The sequence below is a fragment of the Ictidomys tridecemlineatus genome, unplaced genomic scaffold (genome assembly GCF_052094955.1).
Source record: "Ictidomys tridecemlineatus isolate mIctTri1 unplaced genomic scaffold, mIctTri1.hap1 Scaffold_335, whole genome shotgun sequence".
In the NCBI taxonomy this organism is placed as follows: Eukaryota; Metazoa; Chordata; class Mammalia; order Rodentia; family Sciuridae; genus Ictidomys; species Ictidomys tridecemlineatus.
Window position 1 is genome coordinate 109,993 of NW_027522397.1, and position 14,966 is coordinate 124,958.

The following is a 14,966-nucleotide window of genomic DNA, read 5'->3' on the forward strand; positions in this document are numbered from 1 at the left end:
CTTGAGATGCATTCCACTTGGTCATGTTGAATAATCTTTCTAGTGGGCAATTGAATTTAGTTTGCTAGTATTTTGTTCAGGATTTTTGTATCTTTATTCATCAAAAATATTAGCTGTGGTGGCTGGGGCTGGGGCTCAGCAGTAGCACACTTGCCTGACGTGTGTGAGGCACTGGGTTCGATTCTCAGTACCACATACAAATAAATAAATAAAATAAAGTTTTATCAACAATTAAAAAATATTTTTAAAAAATAGCTGTGGATTAGTTTTTGTGTGTGTTGTCAGGTTTTGGTATCATGGAATTGCTGGCTTTATCAAATGTATTTGGAAGAATTTCTTTCTCTTCTATTTTTGGGAATTACTTAAGGAGAACTAGAAACTGTTCTTCAAATATTTGGTAGAACTTTTAGCAGTAAAGCTCTCTTATATTGGAATTTTCTTTTCTGGAAGGCTATTACTACTGATTCAATCTTGTTACTTATTATAGGTCTGCTCAGCTTTTTTATTTATTCATGATTCAATCTGGCTGGGTAAGATATATATGTGTACGTGTTCAGGAATTTTTCCATTTATTCTAGGTTACCAAATTTTTGCAAATAATAACAAACATGGGTATCTTTGTTCCTAATAATCTCAAATGATTCTTTGTACTTTTGTGGTGTCAGTTGCAACCTTTCCCTTTTCTTGTCTGAATTTGAGTCTTCTCTCTACTTTGCCTAGTTGTCTAGCTACTGACTTTTCACCTGTGTTTAGTTCTTTGAAGAACCAGCTCCTTATTTCATTACTCTCTCGTGCTCCTTTTTAGTCTCTGATTCATTATTTGTGCTCTGCTCTGAACTTATTATTTATTTCTTCCTTTCCACTAATTTTGGTTCAGGTTTGGATACTAGATATTTTTAATACACTTGATAAACAAGAGTCTCCCAGGCTTGCTTAAAAATCACAGTGGACTGGTCATTTTTCTGGCTTTTCTAGTATATCTAACCTGGCATATACAATTTTCTGAGCCACAAAGCACATGCTTCTGATTCCTTCCTTTACTACCTTTCTTCAAACTATGGATTTTTCATTTTATTCAGATTACAATATCACTTTCCAACCTAAAAAAAGGCAATCTCCTGGGACAGTAGTGCCATCTCCTAAGAGTCAAGCTAAAAGCTATGAACCATAATTATGAACTCTTTCTCATGCAGCTGTGATCCCATCCTCACTGCACCCACCATGACTCAGCATGCACAGTCCCTTCTCCTGTGTCTGATCGTCCTCTGCCAGGCAGGCCCTTCCCTCACAGCAGGCCTGGCACCACCATTGCAAGGTGATGTGCTGCTGCGTGTAGGCATTGTTCAAAGGGCAGAGGGGAAGTGGGCTATGTCCTGGGACATGAGGTTGTTGTCCCCTCCACTTCAAAGGAGGGGAACATGCTCACCTTAAACAGGTGAAGCAGAGAGCTTGGGAAGGGCCATTATTGCTCTGCCAGCTCAGCCCTTCAGAGGGATGGAGAGGAGATGCCTAAAGGGTCCTTTCTTACCAGTCCAACCCGCCTTTTTTCCTCACAGGCACTCACTCCCTTTGCTATGACTTCTAAGGCAGCACCTGGACAGCAATGGTGTACAGTCCACGCCCAGGTGGACCAGAAGAATTTTTTCTCCTATGACTGTGGCATGGACAAGGTTAACTCCTTGAGTGCCCTGGGAGGGAAAGTGAGTGCCACAGTCACCTGGGAAGAGCAGAAAACCTCACTGAGAGATATTGGGAATACACTAAATCAGAAACTAGCTGACATTAAAGCAGAAAATGACATGGCCAGAGGTATGTAAGGATAGTCCAGGGACATGAGAGAGCTGATATTGGTTGAAGGAAATTGATTGTGTGCATATAAAAAAAAAGAGTTAGATGTTGGTCCCTCTAAAAGCCCAGACATAGCTGTTTTGGAGGATAGAACACAGCCAGATTAGAAGGAAAACAGGGAAGGTGGTACTGAGTTGGACAAAGGATTTGTTAAGAAAGGAGGATGATTTCTCTCTGATGGGGGCAGGTGTGAACACCCTGGAGGGCAGGATGTGTTGTCAGCATAAATCCAACAGCTCCTGGAAGTTTGGCTTCAATGAACAGATGTGGCTCCTTTTTGACTCAGACAACAGAAAGTGGAGAGAGATACATCCTGGGTCCAACTGGATGAAAAAAATGTGGGAAAATGACAAGGAGGTGACCGAGTTGTTGCACAGGTCCTCGATAGGTGACTGTAGAACCTGGATTCAGAACTTGAAGGAATGGGAGGCGGAGTTGGAGCCAACAGGTAACTGGCAGGAGGGGGAAGAAGTGGGATTCACATGAGATGCTGCTACGTGTGTGTGTGTGTGTGTGTGTGTGTGTGTGTGTGTGTGTGTGTACAATCCATCAAGCATGAGTCAGACCTGGGTTAACATTCATAGTTATAGTCTTCCTATCTTTTTCCCTTCTCACCTCCTAATGTGTCTTTTTTAGTGCACATTCTTTGGGTCTGACATGTGCTCGTCTCTTTTTGGAAATTCCTCTAAATCACTTCACATGTCAGCTTCTCCACCACCATCCTCATGGGTCTCCTCATATTCTGCCACCAGGAAGGATGAGTTGTATGGTCACCCAGGCTTCTCCCATTAGCTGTATGAGCCCCTTAAAGACATGGCCTGTTTCCTGTCTCCCTCACTTCTCAGGACCTGTCACAGCAGCTGCCACATAGCAGAGATCTGCCTTCCTGAATGACTTGGGGCAGCAGGATCTAAGCAGATATGTCCTCATATTTTGGTCTGAAGAAGGGCTAACACTTTTGTGTTTTCATTTCAGGACCTTCAACCACCACCCCAGACACAGTCACTGAGAAGTCCTCAGCCAGTACCTTTAATCACTGGAATTCAGTACCTTTAATCACTAGAATCCTCATCATAGGATGCATCATAATTTTTTTTCTGACAGGTATTGTAGGCAGATTGAAGAGAGGGATGGGGGAGATGGGGGAGCAATGAGGACAGGCAAGTAAATTCCCAAGATCCTAGTCTGTACCTTGACTGGTCCTTCCCATTCTGAGGTGAGACAGAAGAATCAGGCCTCCAGTCACTGGAAGCAATAGCTTGACCATGCTCAGCCCTGAGTTCTGAGAAATCCTCCCTGTCAGGGCCCAAGGGAAAGAGGAGTGACCATACCAAGGCCGCCTGTGGATTCTAAAGGGTTTTAGCTTATGCAGGTCTGGTTCAGACCAGATTTCTATAAGAGGGACACAGTGGGGCATGGTGTGGAGATAACAGGAACACAGGAAGAAAATACCCAATCCTGAAAGATGGCAGCATGGTATCTCCATTCAGTGTGTACAGAGAAAGGAACTTCATACCCACAGTCAAAGAAGAGGGTCCTGGGACCTCGGTCCTGGCTCAGTGGTAGAGTGCTTGCTTAGCATGTGTTAGGCACTGAGTTTAAACTTAAAATAAAGTTATTATGTTCATATATAAAAGAGAGGGAGAGAGAGGGTCCTATGGCTAATGCCAGGGTAAGGCACAGGGAAGGCCTTTCCCAGCCCAACCTGGAAGGCTGGAGTTCAGGGCTGCATTTCCACAGGAGGCTCATTTCCAGAAGCTGAGTTGAAAACAGAGTGGAGTCTGTTCAGGATGAAGGCAGAGGATGCCAGTTCTCTGGGGACTCCTACAACACCAGGATTGGGCTGTGGCCCTGGAACCCAGCCTCCTGCAGACTCCAGATCCTGAGCCAGCTCAGCAGCCCCTGCCTTGAGCAGAGCCTCTGCAGAGACTGGTGGGGCTGAGCAGCTGCTGGGGTCTGATGCTCCAGCTGACTTAACCAGAGTGGAGGGAGTAGGCAGGGCCAGTCACTTTTAGAGCTCTGCTGCTCCCAGGTAAGGAGAGGTTGAGGGAGAAGGGGGAAGAAACATGTCATCTGCAACCCCACCCAAAGTCTGGGAACTAGGTTCCATATCCCCTCTCTTTGGCCGGACTCTCCGCATCCCCAGGTCCTATGGACCCTCCTATCGGGGGAGGAGCAGACTTCCAGTCAGGGAGCAGATCCAGTCATTAGGGCTTCAGTCCTGAGACCAAAGCCTATAGCAGGGCAGGAACTGATTCTGGCCTGTGGGAAAGAAGGGAGGAGGGTGATAGAGGCTGTTGGATCCTTGGGTAATGGATGGAGGGAAATACATATCCCAAAGTGAGCACCCAGAAGAATTGAGATAGAATTTCTTCAGAGAGTCGAAGTAACACCTGTTTCTTTTCTAAAGGTGCTCCCAAGAAACTTCTGAAAATGTGATTCAGTTAAATAACTGGCCTTAACGGTCTTCTGCCCATCTACTCCCTGCTCTTCCTCCATAGAGCAGATGAAGATTGAAGTACAAATCCAGAGGCCTCCAGTACGTCATCATGTATTCTAACTTAGCCTACAGCTCTCCGTTCATATCCAGCATGGGTGAGGTACCCATGGGAGAGATGGGCTGGCTGTGAAATAAAAACTGTGAAAGTAATCTATCAAGAAATAAATACAAAATGGCAAGAATCATATTTTCAAAGCAGGGCATGACCTGTTGGTAAAGTGCTTCCCTTGCACAAGGCCCCCGGTTCAATCCCTAACACCACACACACAAAAAAAATTATATACTTCATATTGTTAACTTTTAAATAAGCCAGTGTGTCTTAATTGTCTTTTCGAAATATAGTTTACTTCTCAGTGTAGAGAGTAACGTAAAATTTTATAACGTATTTATTTAAATATAAAATATTAAATAACACCATTAATTTCCAATTAATTTGTTATTATTATATAGTTTAAGAGCTATTGTTGTAGAAACTTTTGTTTGAAGAACATCAGCTTAGTAAAATGTTCTTTTAAATCTTGTACTTTAATGACGTGTATATTTGGGAAATAAAGATACAATTAATATGTTATTAATAATTATCATAATTACACTGATTTTTTTATATTAACCAAGTTTAGCTTTTAAAGAAAAATTTGAAATATGGAATGTAATGTGGTACTTTTAAAATAACAGTTATTGTTTAAACAAAATTTTATATACCTTAAATCCTTTAAAACTAGTTTTTTTTAAAATAATAAAACTCAACAGACATAAAAAATTATTTTATTGGAATGAGAGTAGATTAATGTTTTCAGTATTTCTTATTTCTTTTATCCTTTAGTTAGAATGCCCAAGTAATAAAGGTCTGTGAAAAGATCTTATCTATATTGGTAAATAGGCCTCATGTCAGAAACTTAGCAGGATTTAAAGAGTAAAAATCTTTCAATAACTTCAGCTGATTGTGTTAATTTCATGTAACCAATTTAGCTATATGTAAACATTTTGAAAATTATTTTGTACATATTTTGTTTTAATTTACTGAGACATTTATAGCCTTTTACTTTACTGGGTGAAATTTTTCTTAAACCTTTCTATATAAATCACACCTGATAGAAGTTTAACTCCCAGCCCCTTGGTTCTCATGAGGACATAGAAAATAAAGGAATTTTAGATCTTATTTTATATTAACCAAATTACAAACACATCTAAAGTTTAAGTATATTTTAGTTAATAGGATCTGATGTTTTTATATTTAGTAGATGATATTTTAGCATCCAATGGATGACATTCTAGCACTCTAACCTTGCAAATCAATAAGTACCTGTTTTAATAAAGACATATAATTACTCCCCTTTACCTTAAATGTATTTATTCTTAACTGTAAGATACAAGACATCAAACAAATGTAGATAACAGTATTAATTATCTTTTTCCTGTTAAAGAAAATTGTTAGAAGCAAATAGATATAAATTTTAAATATCATAGGGATTAACAACTTTATTATTATTATTATTATTATTTTAATATCTGTATTTTATTTATTTATTGTGGTGCTGAGGATTGAACCGAGCGCCTCGCATGTGCTAGGGGAGCATTCTATCACTGAACCCCAACTTAATTATTTAACCAGCTGGAAAATTTTGAATTAATAATTTTAAAGATATCTTTATTTTTATCTCTCTACCCTATTTCAATTGAAACTTTTTAAATCAAGTGAATTAAAGCTATTTGGGTCCATTTTATGTTAATTTTAAAATATGAGCATGCTTATTGATTTATAAGTCAATTTTAATATCATGTAACATAGACATAAGCATTATGTACACACATTTACAAATCAGAAAAATAAAATAATTTTTATAACTTTCTGTAAGTGGAGCTCCAAAGGTAGTATGGAGTGGTACAAATACTTATCAAAGCTTTTATTTGATTTAACCTGTTTAGGAATTACATTAGAACCAATAAAACATTTATATGATTTAATTACAAGGCAGGCCTGCTTGGATGGATAAGCCACATTGAAATCTGACAATTATGAGAACACTGAAATAAATTATTTCAGATTGCCAGCTTCTTGTTCTAATAATTTTCAGAACTACTGTTAGCATCATCCCTAACAAACATAATAATCCATTAAAATAATCCATTAAAAAGCATAATTTAAATGTTCTTTATTAACTTTGGAATTTTTCTCATTTAACTTTGGCTATTGACATTTTAGTTGTTAAGAAAATGAGAGGGTTCCTGTCCTGAAGGCTATTGATGAAGCAATGAATTGTAGCTTGTTAGCTTTAGAGGGATTCAGATTTTGAGTAGAGGATCACCATAGTGTAATGGTTACCATGCCTATCTCACAAGGGTGAAGGTCACCAAAAACTATGAAAGTAATATATCAAGAAGTAAAGTCAAAAAGGCAAAGGTTATATATTTTCAAAGGTAGGTGTGACCCATTGAGCTGATCAAAGGGGTCTGACTTCTAACAAAGAATAGGCCCATGCTTGTCTTATTTATCGTGGTACAGATCAAGGGGGTCAGTAGATAGTTTTCAATGTGGTAGGAGGGTTGTTTTGGTGCTTGTTTCTTGGTGTTGCAAGGATCTTGAAGGAAATAGGTTGTTTGGTCCTAAAGCTGTGAGCCAAGACAAGGGCCAGCATGATCTGGGCTTTCTTGAACTGGGGAATTTCACCCAGGAGTTCCCAGAAAAGTGGCTTCTGTGCCTTAATGGCTCAAACAAACCCCTAATTTATATATGGTTCTTTTGCTTATTCACATCCAGTCAGGATTTAGAAGACCCTCAGGTATTTCACTTTTAGGGACACAATGGGCCTATACCCTCTTTTGCAAGAGATGGACTATTCTGATAGCTGCTTTCACTCTCCTGTCCATTGCAGCAGCCACACCCACTTTTTCTTTGCCACCTATTGATCCCCGATACCCCAGGATATGATGACCCTCATGAAGATCCTGTAACTTCAACTTTGAGCTTTTTTTCAAAAGACATTTATTCAGCGTCATGATCAGACTATTACATTTAGCAATCAACAGCCCGGGTGCCAAAAACAAAGTAGATTAATACCCTTTGTGGAATGCTTTGAACTTTTCACAGAACAGAAACTAAAAATAACCTGTTATACAATTAGTCGCAAGTACAGCCCTTGAGTTTTTTGCCCATACATATGAGTATTGTCTTAACCATGTCTTCTTTGTAGCAGCTAGGCCCTGCCAACACTGCTTGGCTGAGTTCACAAATCTATTGTAACCTTTAGCTTCCCTGTCACTTCTCTGGCTCTCCTCTCCTGCTAAGCTTTGTTTCCTGGCAGTATTAAAACCTTCTGCCACTGCCATGGCTACTGCTGCTGCTGCTGGAACCACCATTACAATCATGGTTTCATGATTTGGCAAATATTGGCCTCTACCACCATAAGGTCCAGAGCTTCTGCCTCCAAAGTTTCCACCCTTCATGGGTCCAAAATTTGATGACTGATTGTTATAACTCCCAGAATCATTGTAGCTTCCACCATCTCCAAAATTGCTTCCATCATTACCAAATCCATTGTAGCCATCCCCACTGCCACCATGTCCACCACCATCATGGCTGCCACCAAAGTCACCATGACCACTGAAGTTCCCTCCATGACCAAAATTGTCATTTCCACCAAGACCACCTCCACGACCACCACCAGTTTCCAGAACCACTTTGACCTCTTTGGCTAGATGAGGCACTAGCCACCTCTTGCTTTGACAGGGCTTTCCTCACTTCACAGTTGTGGCCATTCACAGTATGGTATTTTTGAATGACAATCTCATCCACAGAGTCATGGCCATCAAAGTTACAAAAGCAAAGCCCCCTTTTTTTCCACTGCCTTGGTCAGTCATGATTTCAATAACTTAGATTTTCCCATATTGTTCAAAATAATCTCGTAGGTGATGTTCTTCAGTGACTTCTTTAATGCCACCAAAAAGATCTTTTTCACAGTTCAGTGGGCCCCCAGTCTTTGAGAATCTTCTCTTGAGACAGCTCTCTTTGGTTCCACAACTTTTTTATCTACCTTGTGTGGTCTTGCATTCATGGCTGCATCCACTTCCTCCACAGGGGCACAAGTGACAAACCCAAAGCCTCTAGAGCGCTTGGTGTTTGGGTGTCTCACAATCACACAGTCCGTGAGTGCTCCCCATTGCTCAAAATGGCTTCTAAGACTTTCATCAGTTGTTTCAAAGCTCAGCCCTCCAATGAATAGATTCCACAGCTGTTCGGGCTCTTTAGGGGACACTGATTTAGACATGATGGCAGCAGGAAAAGAGACTTTAACGATGCTTTCTATGCTGCATCCGCGGGCAGAAAAGCCAACTTTGAGCTTTTTTATTGTGTTTTGTGATAGTTCAATTCTGCACTTTTCGTTAATGTGATAAGCCATGTCCTTCGCTAACCTGTGGAAATATACACTTAGCCTCTGGCTATTGGAACAAGAAATCTCAACAGTTTCCATCTTGGTTTGTGTAACCAAATATTTCTCCACACCTTGAGTTGACCTTTGTTATCGTTTAGAACTGGGGTGTCCCCCAAAGATCCATGTATTGACTATGGTGCTATTGAGAAGTGAGGAAAACTTTATGAGGACAGGAGCTGGGTCACTCTCTGAAGGGCTCTTTGTGTCCCAGGCCCTTTCCTCCCTCTCTTTCCTCTCTTCTCTGTCTCTCTTCCCCCCCTCGTATCTACTTTCAAAAAGAATAAATTATTTAACATTGCTACCATAAAGGGAGCAGTCTCTTTTGCCACAGATCCTACTGCTAGGATATTCTTCCCTACCTCAGACCCTAAAGCAATACAGTCAACCAAACTTGGACTAAAATTTCTGAAGCAGTGAGGCAGAAACTAATATTTCCTCCTTTAGTTTACTGTCTTCAGTAGTTTCCTCACAGTGATGGAAAGCTAACAACCTTGATGGTGCAAGCAATATTGTTTGTAAAATACCATGGCAGACTTTATTTTTAACTTCAGGGACTCTCTTTATATGTTTTGTTGTACTTAAATAAACATCTCTGTTTTTTAAACAATTTTTAATGAATTGACAATTTTTTTAATGCAATGAATGTGGTGGTTAATTTTATATGTCAACACACTGCCTAAGGAATACCCTGATAGCTGGTAAAACATTATTTCTGGGTGGTGTTCTGACAGTGATTCTGGCAAAGATTTGCTCTCAAAGCAGTAGACTGAGCAAAGTCTCCCTTCTTAGTAAAAGCAGGCATCATCCAGTCCTTTTAGGGGCTCATCAAAACCAAAAGTCATAGTAAGGGCAAATTCCTCTGCATGATCTGAGATGTCCATCTTTCCTGGTTCTGGGATATGAAAAACCTTCACTATTTCTCAGTCTCCATGACTCAGATCAGGACTTAAACTATCAGCCCTCAGTCCCAGGTCTTTGGTTCAAACCAAATTATACCCCTTGCTTTCTTGATTCTCCTGCCTGCAGACAAACACTAAAATTTCTTGGCTCCATAACTCACAAGCCAATTTCTACAATAAGTCTTTTGGTTCTGATTCCCTGCAGAACTCTGACCAAAAAGTCTTGGTAGAGAATGAATGATATTTTATATTTCCTTCATATTGTAGAGTAAAAACAAAACAAAACAAAACAAAAACCAGTGATTCTGCTAAATTGGTTCATATAAGTAGAATGTAAGGATCACTCTTAACAGGTAGTCTAGATTGCAATCTCAAACATTTTGCTGGCTCAAAACAAATGTTCTTGTGCTTAAGGTATGAAATTTTACCCCAGTGAACTTCACCCTTGATAGTGATTTTTTGTTGTTGTTGTTTTAACCGCAAAAACCTCAACCTGACCTCACTTTCAATTACTAGTCCTGCTGCTTCCACCCGCACCCAGAGGTCCATTGCCAAGTTGCCTGCAGATTTGATTGCACATAGCCATCTCCATCTTGAGACACTGGCCAGTGCCTGGGGGATGGGGGGCAGGATGCTTGCAGGTTTGCTGCCACCACCACCTCACCTCGTGGTGCAGCCAACTCTGTCTGGGGACACCAGCCAAGACCTAGATGTCCTATGCCAGGGTGCCTAGTGTTTGGCTGCCCTAAGGTCCTCCTGCTGGGAGTGCTGGTGGCCACCATCTTGCCAATTCTTTGCAGGGTCCCTCCTTTGAGCACATCCCTCATGGTCTTTCTGCAAGGTGAAATGGTGTTCAGATTCTGGGACTGCAACATGGCTGAGCCTGGGGTATCTTACATCCTTATCTGTCAGATAGTGAGTGGGTCTGCATGGGTCATTCATGTCCAGGCAATCCTGTGAAACTTCACAGACTAGGGGCATTTTGCCTGGGGGAAGCATTGGTTGGAAATGCTGAAGAGAGCCAAGTTTCCCAGCACCACTAGTCCTGAAGTGTCCAGCGACAGATGGAGCTGGTCAGAAGGTTGTAAGAGGGTGTGAGAGCATCTTGCTATCAACTTGCCCAGCCAACCAGTCTGGCCCCCACCAGACTGGAGCTATCATCAAACTCTAGATAATCCCACCTATCACAACTCTAAATGATCTCAAGTCTAGCCTATTTTGCAGTCATTCTAACATGTAGTAAGGTGGGATGCAGACTCTTATTTCAGGTAAGATGGGGATCCTGACAAAAAAACACAATACAACATTACATCTGAAACATAAATTAAACAAAGACTAAGAGAAATTTTAACTTTCTTTTTGTGAAAAAAGCAGCAAAATGCATCCCTGTTTTACAATTTCACCTTTAAACAGATCAGACTCTCATTATTAGCTTCCAAAAATGTATTTAAATTCCAATTCCAATGTGAAGATTAACACCAAATTATATATATAACTTATTCAAAATGTTACTTGATACAGCTATAAAACCTCAAATTACATGAATAAATACCAACCAAATTTGTTATTTTTATACAAATAAGAGATTTTGCTACACATAATTTTAGTTTGGAGAACACTAACTTTGCAAAGCTTTGCATTCAACTAAGTTTAACTTTAAAGTGCAATTTAGAATCCAGAGTGTATAGTAACAGTAATCACAGGTCTCTATGGATTAACAAAATCAATAGCCTTAAGTTTCTTATACATTTAGGAAACAGGGTTAATGATAAGAAATTGACTTACTCAAAGCAAACATATATAAGACAGGTCTTCAATTGAGAGCATGGTCCTTCAATGTCAGATACAATGTATAAAAGAGAGCACTTAGTGTTTATCTTGCCAGTAAACTTGCATATACTTTCATTTTATAAACTTTTAAAAAATATTTTTCAGTTGTAAGTAGACACAATACCTTTATTTTGTTTGTTTATTTATTTGTTTCTTTGTTTTTATGTGGTGCTCAGGAAAGAACCCAGGGTCTCTGTTCTACTGCTAAGCTACAACCCCAGCCCCTCATTTTATAAATTTTTACATAATACTTATACAAGGCTTAGATAGCCATAGTTCTCAGTATATGTGACTAGGTATAATGAATACATTATACCTAGTCACATATACTTAGGGTGACATCTATATTGGTAGGTTTAAGTAACAGTTGTTTGATTAACAAGTTACAAAGTAATTATTTCAGACTTTCAAAAAGATAAAAACCTTAATTACTTTAAGACTTAGTTTCCACAAGCCCAACAAATAGAATAAAATTATCTTGATAGATAAATTATAGCCAAATTAAACAAACACACACCTTCCCCTTCCCCAAACTTTCTGTAACTTACTTAGACATTCACAACTTTACATCCTTAGTTTTGTCACCTTTAATCTGGGACGTTAGCACAAGAATATTACTTTACCAGACAAAATATTTTCTCATTCAGAAACATTTCTCTTACCTTCTAATTTTCCATACTAAAAAATGTATTTCTATACCTGTAATTTTCTTTTATATTTACTATTTTGGGAACCTTTTTAAAATTTATATTCTGAAACAATCCTTATGAATGTTATCTGTGCATTTAATTTACATAACAAATTTCATCCCAGGAGAGGGTTGGACAATCCAACATATACAATAATTATGATTTAATCTTTTTCTCCTATGTTGCTTTCAATGACATTTTTGAGCCTGACCTGTCTCCATGAACACTATCACAATGCCATCAACTTTAAGTGAGTTCCCCACTGTCACTTGTACCCAGAGGCTCCATTTGGGCCTTTTCTTATACTAGCAGACTGATATGCAATGAAAGAAGCCCTTTCCATTTTTCTCTTTAGGAATTCTTGAAGATCCCTTTGCAGAGGCTGCCTATGGAACACAGGTTGTCCTTAGTTTCTGTCTTTTTCTTTTCTGGGTGCAGTTATTTGTCCTGCCAGACTCCCCAGGCTTTTAGTTTATGGGATAGTGTTGTAGCAAGAACACTGCTTTGTCCCAGTGATGAATTTGCCCTGGCCAAATGGAGTGTCCTGTCAGATCTTAACAATGGAGACTATTCCTGTCCCCAAGTCATAAACTGACAGAGCTGGGACCTACTATCACATCCTTTGTAGCCAGCGACCTCCACCCCCCACACACACCAGAACAAAATGGGCAGAAAGGCAGGACAGAGTCCAGGCTTTCTTTGGCTATTGTTCTAGAGCCCAGGCAGTTTTCTGTGATTTTCCCCCAGGTTTAGGGCTGGTGTCCATGACCCACAGTGAGATGACCTGCAGCTGACAGGGGCCAGGATGAGGAACAGTGCTAGGAGTTCCAGCTCTGGGTTTAAAGACTGAAATCTTTTGACCCTTTCCTCTGGTGTCTTGCTATCCTTGCACACCAGCAGCAACACCTTTGGCACCTTATGCTTAGTTCCTGATGGTTGAGAACCCTGATCTTCTTAAGTGCCTGCCCATACGGGATCCTTCATATACTTTACTCCTGATAGGCCTACTTCAACTTCTGAATTGTATAATAATCCAGAAAAACCATTCAAAAGTAAGACTGTGTTGCAGTAAACTGTCTTTCTCTTAGACAGGTTTATACCTATTCATGGTGAAAGAAAAGTAATCACTGCACTCGGAGCAATCAAGGGATCTTTATTGCAGCAGTGTCTGATTGACTCGGAGAAAAAGAGGAGAGAGAGAGGGCCCAGCAGGAGAAGGTTTTTAATAGCTCTTTACTGTGCTAGCTTCCTTGTTGGTGTACAGTGATTGGGTCACACTGTAGTTGATAAGGGTGTCATCTTCTGCCTTCAAGCAGATTGGGCATGGGCTAGGTGTGGGTTTCAAATTAAAAAACAACAAGAGGAAGTAAAGGGAAAAGGTGCAAAATAATCATCCCAAAAGGAAGGGCTAATGAAGGGTGGGAACCAGACAGGTGAGCGCTGAGTGTTCAGCCTGCCCCACAGCTAAAATTTGTTCAGCCTGCTCTGCAACTAACAGTACTTCCTTATATGTGAAAGGCACTGGGTTTGACATTTAGCACCACATAATACTAAATAAGATAAAGGTATTGTGTCCATCTACAACTATAAAAACTTATTTTAAAAAATGTAAAACCACAGAATGGTGCTGTAATTTGGTGGCAGAGCACTTGCCTAGCATGTGCAAGGCACCGGTTTTCATACTTAGCATCACATAAAAATAAAATAATTTTAAAAAGTAAAACTATGAAAATGGTATTACCTAATATTTTCCATAAGGTTAGTCCACTATTCAAGTTTGTCTGAAACATGAATACTGTTCAGTCTTACTGTGTGCACATTCATCATAGCCCAGGAATGGAACTTACTTGAACGGGAAATTAGAACTCACTGAGAACACTGAGGACTGTCTTTATCCTGGCTCTCTGCCCACACCCAGCACTCCCATTTTCCTGTTTCCAGGTCTATTCTCTTCCTCTAAGTCCAAGATTCACTCCACTTAGCTGAACACTAGAATTCTTGTCTCTGTTAAAGTTAGGCAGAAAATCATTCAGTACTTGAAGCTACCAAACATGAATGGCAATACAAGAGTGGCACCCAGTCTGAAGCAAGGGATGGTGATCAGAAAAACATGGAAAGGACCAGACATTGAAGGGAGGTTTATAACCAATTATTTTAATTTCTGACTGTAAAATTGATTCATACTGATCACACACCATTTGAAAAGTAAGAATACATAAATAACAAAATTAACTTACATGTACATTAACAACCCAAAGATAATTAGTGTGAGTGACATTAGGAAGATAGCCATGTAGGAGTGCTTCAGCTTCATCCTGCCCCTCCCATAAAAATTCACCCCACAAATATCCACAGACAAGAGTGACCGGAGACAAACATTTAAATCCAGAAAAGCAAGGTTCAAGTGGTAAGAGAGACCATTTTTTTCCCAAGTTCTCCCTTCCCCAGCTGGAATGAAACCACACATGGCCCATCCCCCTACACACCAGGGTTTCTACAGTGGAAAATGTGAGGTGGAGGTGGACATTCAGCTTCACCACCATTCTGGAGCCCTTCACAAGAGGCAGGCCCCTGTCTCTCCCCACTAAAAACATTGAGAAACCTTTCAAAACTGGATCAACTGTAGCATCTATAAACAAAGACAGAAGAGAGAGAGAACTCACAGCAAAAGATGTGTAGATATTGGTGGATGCCCTATGCTCTGGCCCAGGGCACACTGCAAAATTCTGACCTGGCCGGGCAGTTGTGGCAATCCTGGTCATATAGTGGT

At 40.0% G+C, this 14,966-nt stretch overlaps 1 long non-coding RNA gene and 1 pseudogene across 2 annotated transcripts; one reads left to right on the forward strand and one right to left on the reverse strand.

Annotated features, from left to right (window-relative positions):
- The first annotated feature begins 624 nt into the window (after nucleotides 1–624).
- On the forward strand, nucleotides 625–4,611 carry LOC144373261 (uncharacterized). 2 transcript variants are annotated; one of them, XR_013432995.1, is made up of 3 exons: nucleotides 625–2,296; nucleotides 2,824–2,952; nucleotides 4,259–4,611. It is a non-coding gene; the product is annotated as an uncharacterized LOC144373261 (long non-coding RNA). The 2 variants fall into 2 exon arrangements; XR_013432994.1 differs by having other exon boundaries at nucleotides 2,824–4,611.
- A 2,882-nt stretch (nucleotides 4,612–7,493) lies between these two features.
- LOC144373262 (heterogeneous nuclear ribonucleoprotein A1-like) lies at nucleotides 7,494–8,626 on the reverse strand (annotated as a pseudogene).
- Nucleotides 8,627–14,966: the final 6,340 nt, after the last annotated feature.